Below are 13,418 nucleotides of genomic sequence, written 5' to 3'. Positions count from 1 at the left end.
TTTTTACGGAAAAACGGCCAAAAGCTGGATAATACCGAGATTTGAACTGTGGAACTGCAAAACCACAGTTCTAGTTATCTGGCCTACACCAGAATCTTTTAAACAGATATATTTGTGTCTGAACAATCAGGGAGACACTATTACTGTTTTTTTTAATGTAAAAAATGCCAAAAGCAGGATAATGCAGAGATTTGAACTGTGGAACTGCAAAACCACAGTTCTAGTTATGTGGCCTACGCCAGAATCTTTTAAGCAGATATATTTGTGTCTGAACAGTCAGGGAGACACTATTACTGTTTTTATTCCGTAAAAAATGGCAAAAGCAGGATAATACAGAGATTTGAACCGTGGAGCTGCAAAACCATAGTTCTAGTTATCTGGCCTACACCACAATCTTTTAAGCAGATATATTTGTGTCTGAACAGTCAGGGAGACACTACTACTGTTTTTTTTCCGTAAAAAATGGCAAAAGCAGGATAATACAGAGATTTGAACCGTGGAGCTGCAAAACCATAGTTCTAGTTATCTGGCCTACACCAGTATCTTTTAAACAGATATATTTGTGTCTGAGCAGTCAGGGAGACACTATTACTGTTTTTTTTTACGGAAAAAATGCCAAAAGCAGGATAATACAGAGATTTGAACCATGGAACTGCAAAACCACAGTTCTAGCTATCTGGCCTACACCAGAATCTTTTAAACAGATATATTTGTGTCTGAACAGTCAGCGAGACTCTATTACTGTTTTTTTTTACGGAAAAATGGCCAAAAGCTGGATAATACAGAGATTTGAACCGTGGAACTGCAAAACCACAGTTATAGTTATGTGGCCTATACAAGAATCTTTTAAACAGATATATTTGTGTCTGAACAGTCAGGGAGACACTATTACTGTTTTTTTTTACGTAAAAAATGCCAAAAGCAGGATAATACAGAGATTTGAACCGTGGAACTGCAAAATCACAGTTCTAGTCATCTGGCCTACACCACAATCTTTTAAACAGATATATTTGTGTCTGAACAGTCAGGGAGACTCTATTACTGTTTTTTTTTACGGAAAAACGGCCAAAAGCTGGATAATACCGAGATTTGAACTGTGGAACTGCAAAACCACAGTTCTAGTTATCTGGCCTACACCAGAATCTTTTAAACAGATATATTTGTGTCTGAACAATCAGGGAGACACTATTACTGTTTTTTTTAATGTAAAAAATGCCAAAAGCAGGAAAATGCAGAGATTTGAACTGTGGAACTGCAAAACCACAGTTCTAGTTATGTGGCCTATGCAAGAATCTTTTAAGCAGATATATTTGTGTCTGAACAGTCAGGGAGACACTATTACTGTTTTTTTTCCGTAAAAAATGTCAAAAGCAGGATAATACAGAGATTTGAACCGTGCAACTGCAAAACCATAGTTCTAGTTATCTGGCCTACACCAGAATCTTTTAAACAGATATATTTGTGTCTGAGCAGTCAGTGAGACACTATTACTGTTTTTTTTACGGAAAAGTTGCCAAAAGCAGGATAATACAGAGATTTGAACCGTGGAACTGCAAAACCACAGTTCTAGTTATCTGGCCTACACCAGAATCTTTTAAACAGATATATTTGTGTCTGAACAGTCAGCGAGACTCTATTACAGTTTTTTTTTACGGAAAAACGGCCAAAAGCTGGATAATACAGAGATTTGAACCGTGGAACTGCAAAACCACAGTTATAGTTATGTGGCCTACACCAGAATCTTTTAAACAGATATATTTGTGTCTGAACAGTCAGGGAGACACTATTACTGTTTTTTTTTATGTAAAAAATGCCAAAAGCAGGATAATACAGAGATTTGAACCGTGGAACTGCAAAACCACAGTTATATTTATGTGGCCTACACCATAATGTTTTAAACAGATATATTTGTGTCTGAACAGTCAGGGAGACACTATTACTGTTTTTTTTTATGGAAAAACGGCCAAAAGCTGGATAATACAGAGATTTGAACCGTGGAACTGCAAAACCACAGTTATAGTTATGTGGCCTACACCAGAATCTTTTAAACAGATATATTTGTGTCTGAATAGTCAGCGAGACACTATTACTGTTTTTTTTTAAAGAAAAACAGCCAAAATCTGGATAATACAGAGATTTGAACTGTGGAACTGCAAAACCACAGTTATAGTTATGTGGCCTACACCAGAATTTTTAAACAGATATATTTGTGTCTGAACAATCAGGGAGACACTATTACTGTTTTTTTTTATGGAAAAAATGCCAAAAGCAGGATAATACAGAGATTTGAACCGTGGAACTGCAAAACCACAGTTCTAGTTATCTGGCCTACACCAGAATCTTTTAAACAGAAATATTTGTGTCTGAACAGTCAGCGAGACTCTATTACTGTTTTTTTTTACGGAAAAACGGCCAAAAGCAGGATAATACAGAGATTTGAACCGTGGAACTGCAAAACCACAGTTATAGTTATGTGGCCTACACCAGAATCTTTTAAACAGATATATTTGTGTCTGAACAGTCAGGGAGACACTATTACTGTTTTTTTTTACGTAAAAAATGCCAAAAGCAGGATAATACAGAGATTTGAACCGTGGAACTGCAAAACCACAGTTCTAGTTATCGGGCCTACATCAGAATCTTTTAAACAGATCTATTTGTGTCTGAATAGTCAGCGAGACACTATTACTGTTTTTTTTTAAAGAAAAACAGCCAAAATCTGGATAATACAGAGATTTGAACTGTGGAACTGCAAAACCACAGTTATAGTTATGTGGCCTACACCAGAATCTTTTAAACAGATATATTTGTGTCTGAACAATCAGGGAGACACTATTACTGTTTTTTTTTATGGAAAAAATGCCAAAAGCAGGATAATACAGAGATTTGAACCGTGGAACTGCAAAACCACAGTTCTAGTTATCTGGCCTACACCAGAATCTTTTAAACAGAAATATTTGTGTCTGAACAGTCAGCGAGACTCTATTACTGTTTTTTCTTACAGAAAAACGGCCAAAAGCTGGATAATACAGAGATTTGAACCGTGGAACTGCAAAACCACAGTTATAGTTATGTGGCCTACACCAGAATCTTTTAAACAGATATATTTGTGTCTGAACAATCAGGGAGACACTATTACTCTTTCTTTTAATGTAAAAAATACCAAAAGCAGGATAATGCAGAGATTTGAACTGTGGAACTGCAAAACCACAGTTGTAGTTATGTGGCCTACACCAGAATCTTTTAAGCAGATATATTTGTGTCTGAACAATCAGGGAGACACTATTACTCTTTTTTTTAATGTAAAAAATGCCCAAAAGCAGGATAATGCAGAGATTTGAACTGTGGATCTGCAAAACCACAGTTCTAGTTATGTGGCCTACACCAGAATCTTTTAAGCAGATATATTTGTGTCTGAACAGTCAGGGAGACACTACTACTGTTTTTTTTCCGTAAAAAATGGCAAAAGCAGGATAATACAGAGATTTGAACCGTGGAGCTGCAAAACCATAGTTCTAGTTATCTGGCCTACACCAGTATCTTTTAAACAGATATATTTGTGTCTGAGCAGTCAGGGAGACACTATTACTGTTTTTTTTTACGGAAAAAATGCCAAAAGCAGGATAATGCAGAGATTTGAACCATGGAACTGCAAAACCACAGTTCTAGCTATCTGGCCTACACCAGAATCTTTTAAACAGATATATTTGTGTCTGAACAGTCAGCGAGACTCTATTACTGTTTTTTTTTACGGAAAAATGGCCAAAAGCTGGATAATACAGAGATTTGAACCGTGGAACTGCAAAACCACAGTTATAGTTATGTGGCCTATACAAGAATCTTTTAAACAGATATATTTGTGTCTGAACAGTCAGGGAGACACTATTACTGTTTTTTTTTACGTAAAAAATGCCAAAAGCAGGATAATACAGAGATTTGAACCGTGGAACTGCAAAATCACAGTTCTAGTCATCTGGCCTACACCACAATCTTTTAAACAGATATATTTGTGTCTGAACAGTCAGGGAGACTCTATTACTGTTTTTTTTACGGAAAAACGGCCAAAAGCTGGATAATACCGAGATTTGAACTGTGGAACTGCAAAACCACAGTTCTAGTTATCTGGCCTACACCAGAATCTTTTAAACAGATATATTTGTGTCTGAACAATCAGGGAGACACTATTACTGTTTTTTTTAATGTAAAAAATGCCAAAAGCAGGATAATGCAGAGATTTGAACTGTGGAACTGCAAAACCACAGTTCTAGTTATGTGGCCTACGCCAGAATCTTTTAAGCAGATATATTTGTGTCTGAACAGTCAGGGAGACACTATTACTGTTTTTATTCCGTAAAAAATGGCAAAAGCAGGATAATACAGAGATTTGAACCGTGGAGCTGCAAAACCATAGTTCTAGTTATCTGGCCTACACCACAATCTTTTAAGCAGATATATTTGTGTCTGAACAGTCAGGGAGACACTACTACTGTTTTTTTTCCGTAAAAAATGGCAAAAGCAGGATAATACAGAGATTTGAACCGTGGAGCTGCAAAACCATAGTTCTAGTTATCTGGCCTACACCAGTATCTTTTAAACAGATATATTTGTGTCTGAGCAGTCAGGGAGACACTATTACTGTTTTTTTTTACGGAAAAAATGCCAAAAGCAGGATAATGCAGAGATTTGAACCATGGAACTGCAAAACCACAGTTCTAGCTATCTGGCCTACACCAGAATCTTTTAAACAGATATATTTGTGTCTGAACAGTCAGGGAGACACTATTACTGTTTTTTTTTACGTAAAAAATGCCAAAAGCAGGATAATACAGAGATTTGAACCGTGGAACTGCAAAATCACAGTTCTAGTCATCTGGCCTACACCACAATCTTTTAAACAGATATATTTGTGTCTGAACAGTCAGGGAGACTCTATTACTGTTTTTTTTTACGGAAAAACGGCCAAAAGCTGGATAATACCGAGATTTGAACTGTGGAACTGCAAAACCACAGTTCTAGTTATCTGGCCTACACCAGAATCTTTTAAACAGATATATTTGTGTCTGAACAATCAGGGAGACACTATTACTGTTTTTTTTAATGTAAAAAATGCCAAAAGCAGGATAATGCAGAGATTTGAACTGTGGAACTGCAAAACCACAGTTCTAGTTATGTGGCCTACGCCAGAATCTTTTAAGCAGATATATTTGTGTCTGAACAGTCAGGGAGACACTATTACTGTTTTTATTCCGTAAAAAATGGCAAAAGCAGGATAATACAGAGATTTGAACCGTGGAGCTGCAAAACCATAGTTCTAGTTATCTGGCCTACACCACAATCTTTTAAACAGATATATTTGTGTCTGACCAGTCAGGGAGACACTATTACTGTTTTTTTTTACGGAAAAAATGCCAAAAGCAGGATAATACAGAGATTTGAACCGTGGAACTGCAAAACCACAGTTCTAGTTATCTGGCCTACACCAGAATCTTTTAAACAGATATATTTGTGTCTGAACAGTCAGCGAGACTCTATTACTGTTTTTTTTTACGGAAAAACGGCCAAAAGCTGGATAATACAGAGATTTGAACCGTGGAACTGCAAAACCACAGTTATAGCTATGTGGCCTACACCAGAATCTTTTAAACAGATATATTTGTGTCCTAACAGTCAGGGAGACACTATTACTGTTTTTTTTTATGTAAAAAATGCCAAAAGCAGGATAATACAGAGATTTGAACCGTGGAACTGCAAAACCACAGTTATATTTATGTGGCCTACACCAGAATCTTTTAAACAGATATATTTGTGTCTGAACAGTCAGGGAGACACTATTACTGTTTTTTTTTACGGAAAAACGGCCAAAAGCTGGATAATACAGAGATTTGAACCGTGGAACTGCAAAACCACAGTTATAGTTATGTGGCCTACACCAGAATCTTTTAAACAGATATATTTGTGTCTGAACAATCAGGGAGACACTATTACTGTTTTTTTTTTACGTAAAAAATGCCAAAAGCAGGATAATACAGAGATTTGAACCGTGGAACTGCAAAACCACAGTTCTAGTTATCGGACCTACATCAGAATCTTTTAAACAGATATATTTGTGTCTGAATAGTCAGCGAGACACTATTACTGTTGTTTTTTAAAGAAAAACAGCCAAAATCTGGATAATACAGAGATTTGAACTGTGGAACTGCAAAACCACAGTTATAGTTATGTGGCCTACACCAGAATCTTTTAAACAGATATATTTGTGTCTGAACAATCAGGGAGACACTATTACTGTTTTTTTTTACGGAAAAAATGCCAAAAGCAGGATAATACAGAGATTTGAACCTTGGAACTGCAAAACCACAGTTCTAGTTATCTGGCCTACACCAGAATCTTTTAAACAGATATATTTGTGTCTGAACAGTCAGCGAGACTCTATTACTGTTTTTTTTTACGGAAAAACGGCCAAAAGCTGGATAATACAGAGATTTGAACCGTGGAACTGCAAAACCACAGTTATAGTTATGTGGCCTACACCAGAATCTTTTAAACAGATATATTTGTGTCTGAACAGTCAGGGAGACACTATTACTGTTTTTTTTTTACGTAAAAAATGCCAAAAGCAGGATAATACAGAGATTTGAACCGTGGAACTGCAAAGCACAGTTATTGTTATGTGGCCTACACCAGAATCTATTAAACAGATATATTTGTGTCTGACCAGTCAGGGAGACACTATTACTGTTTTTTTTTACGGAAAAAATGCCAAAAGCAGGATAATACAGAGATTTGAACCATGGAACTGCAAAACCACAGTTCTAGTTATGTGGCCTACACCAGAATCTTTTAAACAGATATATTTGTGTCTGAACAGTCAGGGAGACCCTATTACTGTTTTTTTTACGGAAAAACGGCCAAAAGCAGGATAATGCAGAGATTTGAACCGTGGAACTGCAAAACCACATTTATAGTTATGTGGCATACACCAGAATCTTTTAAACAGATATATTTGTGTCTGAACAGTCAGCGAGACACAAATACTGTTTTTTTTTACGGAAGAACGGCCAAAAGCTGGATAATACAGAGATTTGAACCGTGGAACTGCAAAGCACAGTTATTGTTATGTGGCCTACACCAGAATCTATTAAACAGATATATTTGTGTCTGACCAGTCAGGGAGACACTATTACTGTTTTTTTTTACGGAAAAAATGCCAAAAGCAGGATAATACAGAGATTTGAACCATGGAACTGCAAAACCACAGTTATAGTTTTCTGGCCTACACCAGAATCTTTTAAACAGATATATTTGTGTCTGAACAGTCACAGACACACTCAATCTTTTTTTGGGGGGGGAAATACCAAAAGGTTAATAAGACGCGTATTTGTACAGTCTGACTGAGGAGAAAAATAATACAGGATTTAGATGAAAAAAAGGATTTTTCCTGGCCCCTGAGACCGGGGGATAAGTCTAGCAATTTGACCAGCAGGAGCACACAGGACTGTAATGCAGCGTTTGCTTGTATAACCACTGCGTCTCCTATACAGCCTGCCTGCTTGCCTGATATCTGGAATGGATATAAGTCCTGAGAAAGACTGTTTGTTTGATTTGGCAGGCTTTAGAGTCCCTACACTACCTATTTCACACTATATATCTGACGCGCCCCCTGGGACATATTCCTTTTTGAGGGGAATACCCGGCACCGGATCAGATGGGGGGTTGTAGTCTCCGAGCGGCTGTGACCCGGTCCCGTGCCCAGGGCGTCAAGCTCAGTGTGATGTGGCAGTTCTACAGATGTTACTAAAGTTCTTTTGTGTCGACTACGCCACCCGTTGTGATGCGGTCACTGTGGCCGCCGCTGCAGCAGGGTCCGCTGAGGCTGATGGTGTAGGTGCAGCTTTTGTTGGTATAACCCCCAACGGGTGGGGTATAGCCTCAGGGGGTCAGGTGCAGAGGATGGGGGTTGTGGTGGTGCAGCATAGATGTTAAAGGAAGACAGAGTCGGGTTGTGCAGTTTAGGGTATTTACTCACTGCTGATGTTCCGGTCACTCCAGCTGCTAGTGACCACCCGAGCCGTGCTGCGTCCACCAGGTCCTGGATCCAGCCAACCCCCAAACAAGTCCGGAGCGTGGCCCTGAGCTCTCCCTCTGTCCTTTCTTCAGCCGTCCCCACCAGTGATCCACCTAGGTCCAGCTCCCTCGGGCCTTCTGTTGGGAGACCCTTGGCCTTGGGTTCCCTGACCCTCCACGTGGTATGCCTTCGTGGTGGATGTGGTGGGTGGCCGTGGCAGACGCTGCCCACGGCCTCCGGTCTCTGGCTGGGGATTGTTTTCTGCCCCCACCAGCTTGGGTTCCGGTACCCTTTTGCTGACTCCTCACCCGGTGCTTTAATTTGGGTTCTTGGGTCCCTTCAGTCTTCCCCCTCTGGGTCTTTCTCTTTCTTTCTCCTCTCTCTCTCTCTCTAGGGCTCTGCTCTGCTCCTCTTCCTGATTCTGACAGACTGACCCTGATCTCAGTTGGTGCCCACCTTATATACACCCTCTATGTGTGAGCTCAGGTGACCAGCACCCAATGAGCTCCTATCTTTACCCAGGCTGCTCCCCCTATCTGCCCCTACACTACATGGGATGTACCACCCCCCTCCCACTCCAGCCAGGAACAGACTCGGTCGTACCTGCACATTTCTAAGTGGGAGTACCGTCGGTCTGCTCCTCGGAAATGGGATGTGTGTAGTGCATGCAGCCTACCGAGCTCAGATCCACACTCCATCCTTACCCGGGAGTGGAATATCACACCTCTGGGTTGAGGTGCAATACCCCTGTAGCAGCCGAATCCTCAGGGTGCTACATTCCCCCCTGGTAAATCACAGCACGTCCTCGGGCTGTAAGACAAAAACACCAAAACATACAAATTTTTTTCATATAAACATAATAAAACATATAAAACATTATATATATAAAACTTTTCATATAACATTCTCGTCGTCTCTTGTTTCAGGTTCCTCCTCCGGACACTGTGCAACGTGTGTCCGGGAAAAGTGCGACAGTCTCTTAGAAAAACAGGTTTTCTATAAAACCGGTAGGGGGCGCTTTAGGACGCGCAACTATTTACAGGGGAAGTTGGCCGCTCCCAGTCCTCGGCCAGGTAGAGGGAAGGGAATGGCTGCTCACAGTCCTCAGCCTGTAGGATGAAGGGGTTAACGGGTAAACAGTTCACTGGTCCCAACGGGGACTATTTTAGCAGCAACGGTTCACTGTGCCCCGACGGGCAACTATATACAGTCTCTACTCCCGTCTTCAACGACGGCTCCCTCCTGCTTTTTCTTGGTGATATGGTGTTGCTTCAGACCCGTCCGGGTCCTCTGGCTCCTCCTCCCCGTACCGCAACTCCTCCTCCGTCAAGCGGTGTACGTGGAGGGCGTAAGGTCCTTTGGCACACTTGTGCCGGGTGAAAGTGACCTCGTCTCCGACGTAGAGGTCACGGCCTTTGTGACCTTCCGGCAGGTGGGACTCGACGTCTCTGCGGGTCACAAAAACGTCACCGCGGTTGTTACGGTCCCGAATAAAGCCCCACCCATGCTGCGGGTTGAACTTTATCACCGTCCCGATGGTGCGGGGACAGTGCGCTGCACGGGGGTTCCTCCTAGTCCGGCTCTTCTGCTCCGCGCTCCGGATTTGGGCCTGTTGTTCTCTGACCCGCCTCTCCTCCCGTTCTCTCGCAAACTCTGCTAGCTGCTGACGACAACACTCAGTATGCTCAGCGGCGACTGCCCGAGTTTCCTGAGTGAACCCCATTAGATCTTCTCCGGTGGGGTCCCACTCAAACTGTGCTTCCGCTAGCGGGGGCGAGATCCGTGCCACGGGCTTCGGAGCCGGAATCAGGGGTTCATCCAGGGGTCTTAGTCTCTGCTGCCGTTCCAGCTCATGGTATCCTTCGGGCCAGATGAAGGGCCGCCCGTCCGGCCATGTGAGCTGGCTGAACAAGTCCTCCCCCAGGTGTGGCACCCTTGGTTTTACGGGCGCGGGCACGGTGGTGGTGGCGCCCGGGTTGCCCAGGCCTTGCGGCCAGGCCTGGGGCACCTGGAAGGTGAAGGGCACCGTTAGGACGGCAGCGCCCTGGGCTACCTGGCCTTGCGGCCAGGCCGGAGGCTCCGCGGAGGTAGGGGGCGCTGTTGATGATGCGGCGCCCGGGGGTACTAGGCCTTGCGACCAGGCTGGTGGTGTTTCCTGCTTTGTCACGCTCCGGGTCGAGGCGTGTGACGTCACAGGGGTCGCGGCGGCGGCTTCTGGTCGGGGCCTAGTCATTAGCGGTGACATGGCGGTTACGGGCACGGACGGGGGACTTTCGGGCTCTGCGACGGGGAACCGGGGCAGGTGGGCGGTCTCTCGGTATGGGGTATCAGCGTCCCCTTTACCTGCCTTCATACGTTCGGCTCCCTTCTCAGCGCCGTCTCCGGCCTTGGGTCCTCCCGCGCCATCCTCAGAGGCGGTCTGCTTCCTCTTCCAGGGTAGCGTGCTCCGTTGACTGGTCTCAGCTTGCTGGGTCATCTCCCGGCTCCACTCCGCCAGTATCTCGCGCTGTACCCGGGCCATCTTCCTTGCGAGGCCCTCCAAGGCAGTTTGTGCACACTCCCGGTCTCGGGGGAGCTGCGCTAAGATCTCCGCTAGACCTAGCGGGGTTGTGGACTCTAGCAGGCTCCTGACCATCGGGTCGGTGCTGCTCTGCTCTTCTTCCGGCAGGCTCCTGGCCAGCGGGCCGGTGCTGCTCTGCCCTCCTTCCTCGGTCTCTAGCAGACTCCTGGCCAGCGGGCCGGTGCTGTTCTGCTTTCTCTCCATCTCCGGGTGAGCTCCTCCGCTACTCCTCGTTAGACCTCTTACCTCCGGGTGCGCTCGCTCCAGACTGCTCCAGGCGACACCCATCGTTTCTCTCCCCTTTCGTCTCCTCCCACTTCAAGGGCGGTCCCGGGGCAACTCGGTGACTGTCAGCTCCAGGGGTAGTTCTTTCACGCTGACAGACACCTCCAACATCACAGTCTCTGTTGGTGGGGGCGGTTTCCACTTTTGGCGCCATTTTTTGTCCCGGCCCACGATGGGAGGTGGCCTCTTGCCCTCCTTTGGCACGCCCATAATGGCGTCCGCTGCTCTTCCAAGGCGGGAAATCTGCGGTTTTGGCGGGAAGCGTCGCCCAGTGGCGGGAAACTCTGCAGATGGCGGGAACAAGTTGGAAATGGCGGACAATCGGCGGGAAACGACTGGTGATGGAGTCCGATGGCGTGGACCCTCCGGAACCGGCGGGAGACTTCTTTCTGAGGTAAACTTGCACTTTTCTTCAGGCACGCAGTACCCGGGTGTTGCGGGCACGTAATCCTGCCGACTACGCCAAAGTTGACGCGCCCCCTGGGACATATTCCTTTTTGAGGGGAATACCCGGCACCGGATCAGATGGGGGGTTGTAGTCTCCGAGCGGCTGTGACCCGGTCCCGTGCCCAGGGCGTCAAGCTCAGTGTGATGTGGCAGTTCTACAGATGTTACTAAAGTTCTTTTGTGTCGACTACGCCACCCGTTGTGATGCGGTCACTGTGGCCGCCGCTGCAGCAGGGTCCGCTGAGGCTGATGGTGTAGGTGCAGCTTTTGTTGGTATAACCCCCAACGGGTGGGGTATAGCCTCAGGGGGTCAGGTGCAGAGGATGGGGGTTGTGGTGGTGCAGCATAGATGTTAAAGGAAGACAGAGTCGGGTTGTGCAGTTTAGGGTATTTACTCACTGCTGATGTTCCGGTCACTCCAGCTGCTAGTGACCACCCGAGCCGTGCTGCGTCCACCAGGTCCTGGATCCAGCCAACCCCCAAACAAGTCCGGAGCGTGGCCCTGAGCTCTCCCTCTGTCCTTTCTTCAGCCGTCCCCACCAGTGATCCACCTAGGTCCAGCTCCCTCGGGCCTTCTGTTGGGAGACCCTTGGCCTTGGGTTCCCTGACCCTCCACGTGGTATGCCTTCGTGGTGGATGTGGTGGGTGGCCGTGGCAGACGCTGCCCACGGCCTCCGGTCTCTGGCTGGGGATTGTTTTCTGCCCCCACCAGCTTGGGTTCCGGTACCCTTTTGCTGACTCCTCACCCGGTGCTCTAATTTGGGTTCTTGGGTCCCTTCAGTCTTCCCCCTCTGGGTCTTTCTCTTTCTTTCTCCTCTCTCTCTCTCTCTAGGGCTCTGCTCTGCTCCTCTTCCTGATTCTGACAGACTGACCCTGATCTCAGTTGGTGCCCACCTTATATACACCCTCTATGTGTGAGCTCAGGTGACCAGCACCCAATGAGCTCCTATCTTTACCCAGGCTGCTCCCCCTATCTGCCCCTACACTACATGGGATGTACCACCCCCCTCCCACTCCAGCCAGGAACAGACTCGGTCGTACCTGCACATTTCTAAGTGGGAGTACCATCGGTCTGCTCCTCGGAAATGGGATGTGTGTAGTGCATGCAGCCTACCGAGCTCAGATCCACACTCCATCCTTACCCGGGAGTGGAATATCACACCTCTGGGTTGAGGTGCAATACCCCTGTAGCAGCCGAATCCTCAGGGTGCTACATATCTCTCACTAACTCAGCAGCACTGACCCTACACTGTCTGATCCCTAGCGACTGTGTCCAAGATGGCGGCGCCCGGTTTTAAATACTCGAGGTGACGCTGTGCGGCCAGCCAATCACTGTAATGCCCACAAACAACATGGCTGCGGCATTACAGTGACTGGCTGGCAATCCCTGCATGTTCATTGGCTCTGTAAAGAGAGCCAAACATGCAGGGCGGAGACCCGAGCTCCCGCCCGAGTAACCCGGAAATGCTCGGTGCTCGCCGGACATTCCGAGTAGTGAGATGCTCGGGCGAGTAACGAGCAGTGTCGAGCATGCTCGCTCAACACTAATAGTGACATAAAAATGAAGCCCCATGTATCATGAGAAAAAAAGAGCTTAAAAATGACTTCAATATCCAAATGAGAAAAAAATATACAGCTCTTTAAACCGCATGCGGGAAAATGCTTGAAAATGTGCCTGATTATGAACAGGGGTAAAATGTTCTGGTCTTGAACTGGTTAAATAAAATATTCTCAAATGTGGTGTATTTTTTCTAATTCTTCATGTTATTGTCTATAAGTCTTGTGGTTTTCACTCTGGCCACTGAGTCTCATAATAGTCTGACTCTTGCTGTTCTGTAGAGATCACTACTCAGCAGTCTCATTATCATCACAGGCAGGATTACAATACCTCCATTATAAGGCTGGAGGAAGAAAACAACGAACCTACCATTGACAATAGGCGATGCTCACCTGCTTCCTCTCTCATCTCAATGGGGCAATAAGTTTTCTCCAGACACTTGTTCCTTCATTCATATAGCTGCTGGGAAGCTTGTTGCTGAGCTGCCAAGATAACCCCAGCCT

The sequence above is a fragment of the Phyllobates terribilis genome, unplaced genomic scaffold (assembly GCF_046119375.1).
Source record: "Phyllobates terribilis strain yellow unplaced genomic scaffold, ASM4611937v1 Scaffold_4__5_contigs__length_816908805, whole genome shotgun sequence".
NCBI lineage: Eukaryota > Metazoa > Chordata > Amphibia > Anura > Dendrobatidae > Phyllobates > Phyllobates terribilis.
Note: the sequence above shows the minus strand (reverse complement) of the source record.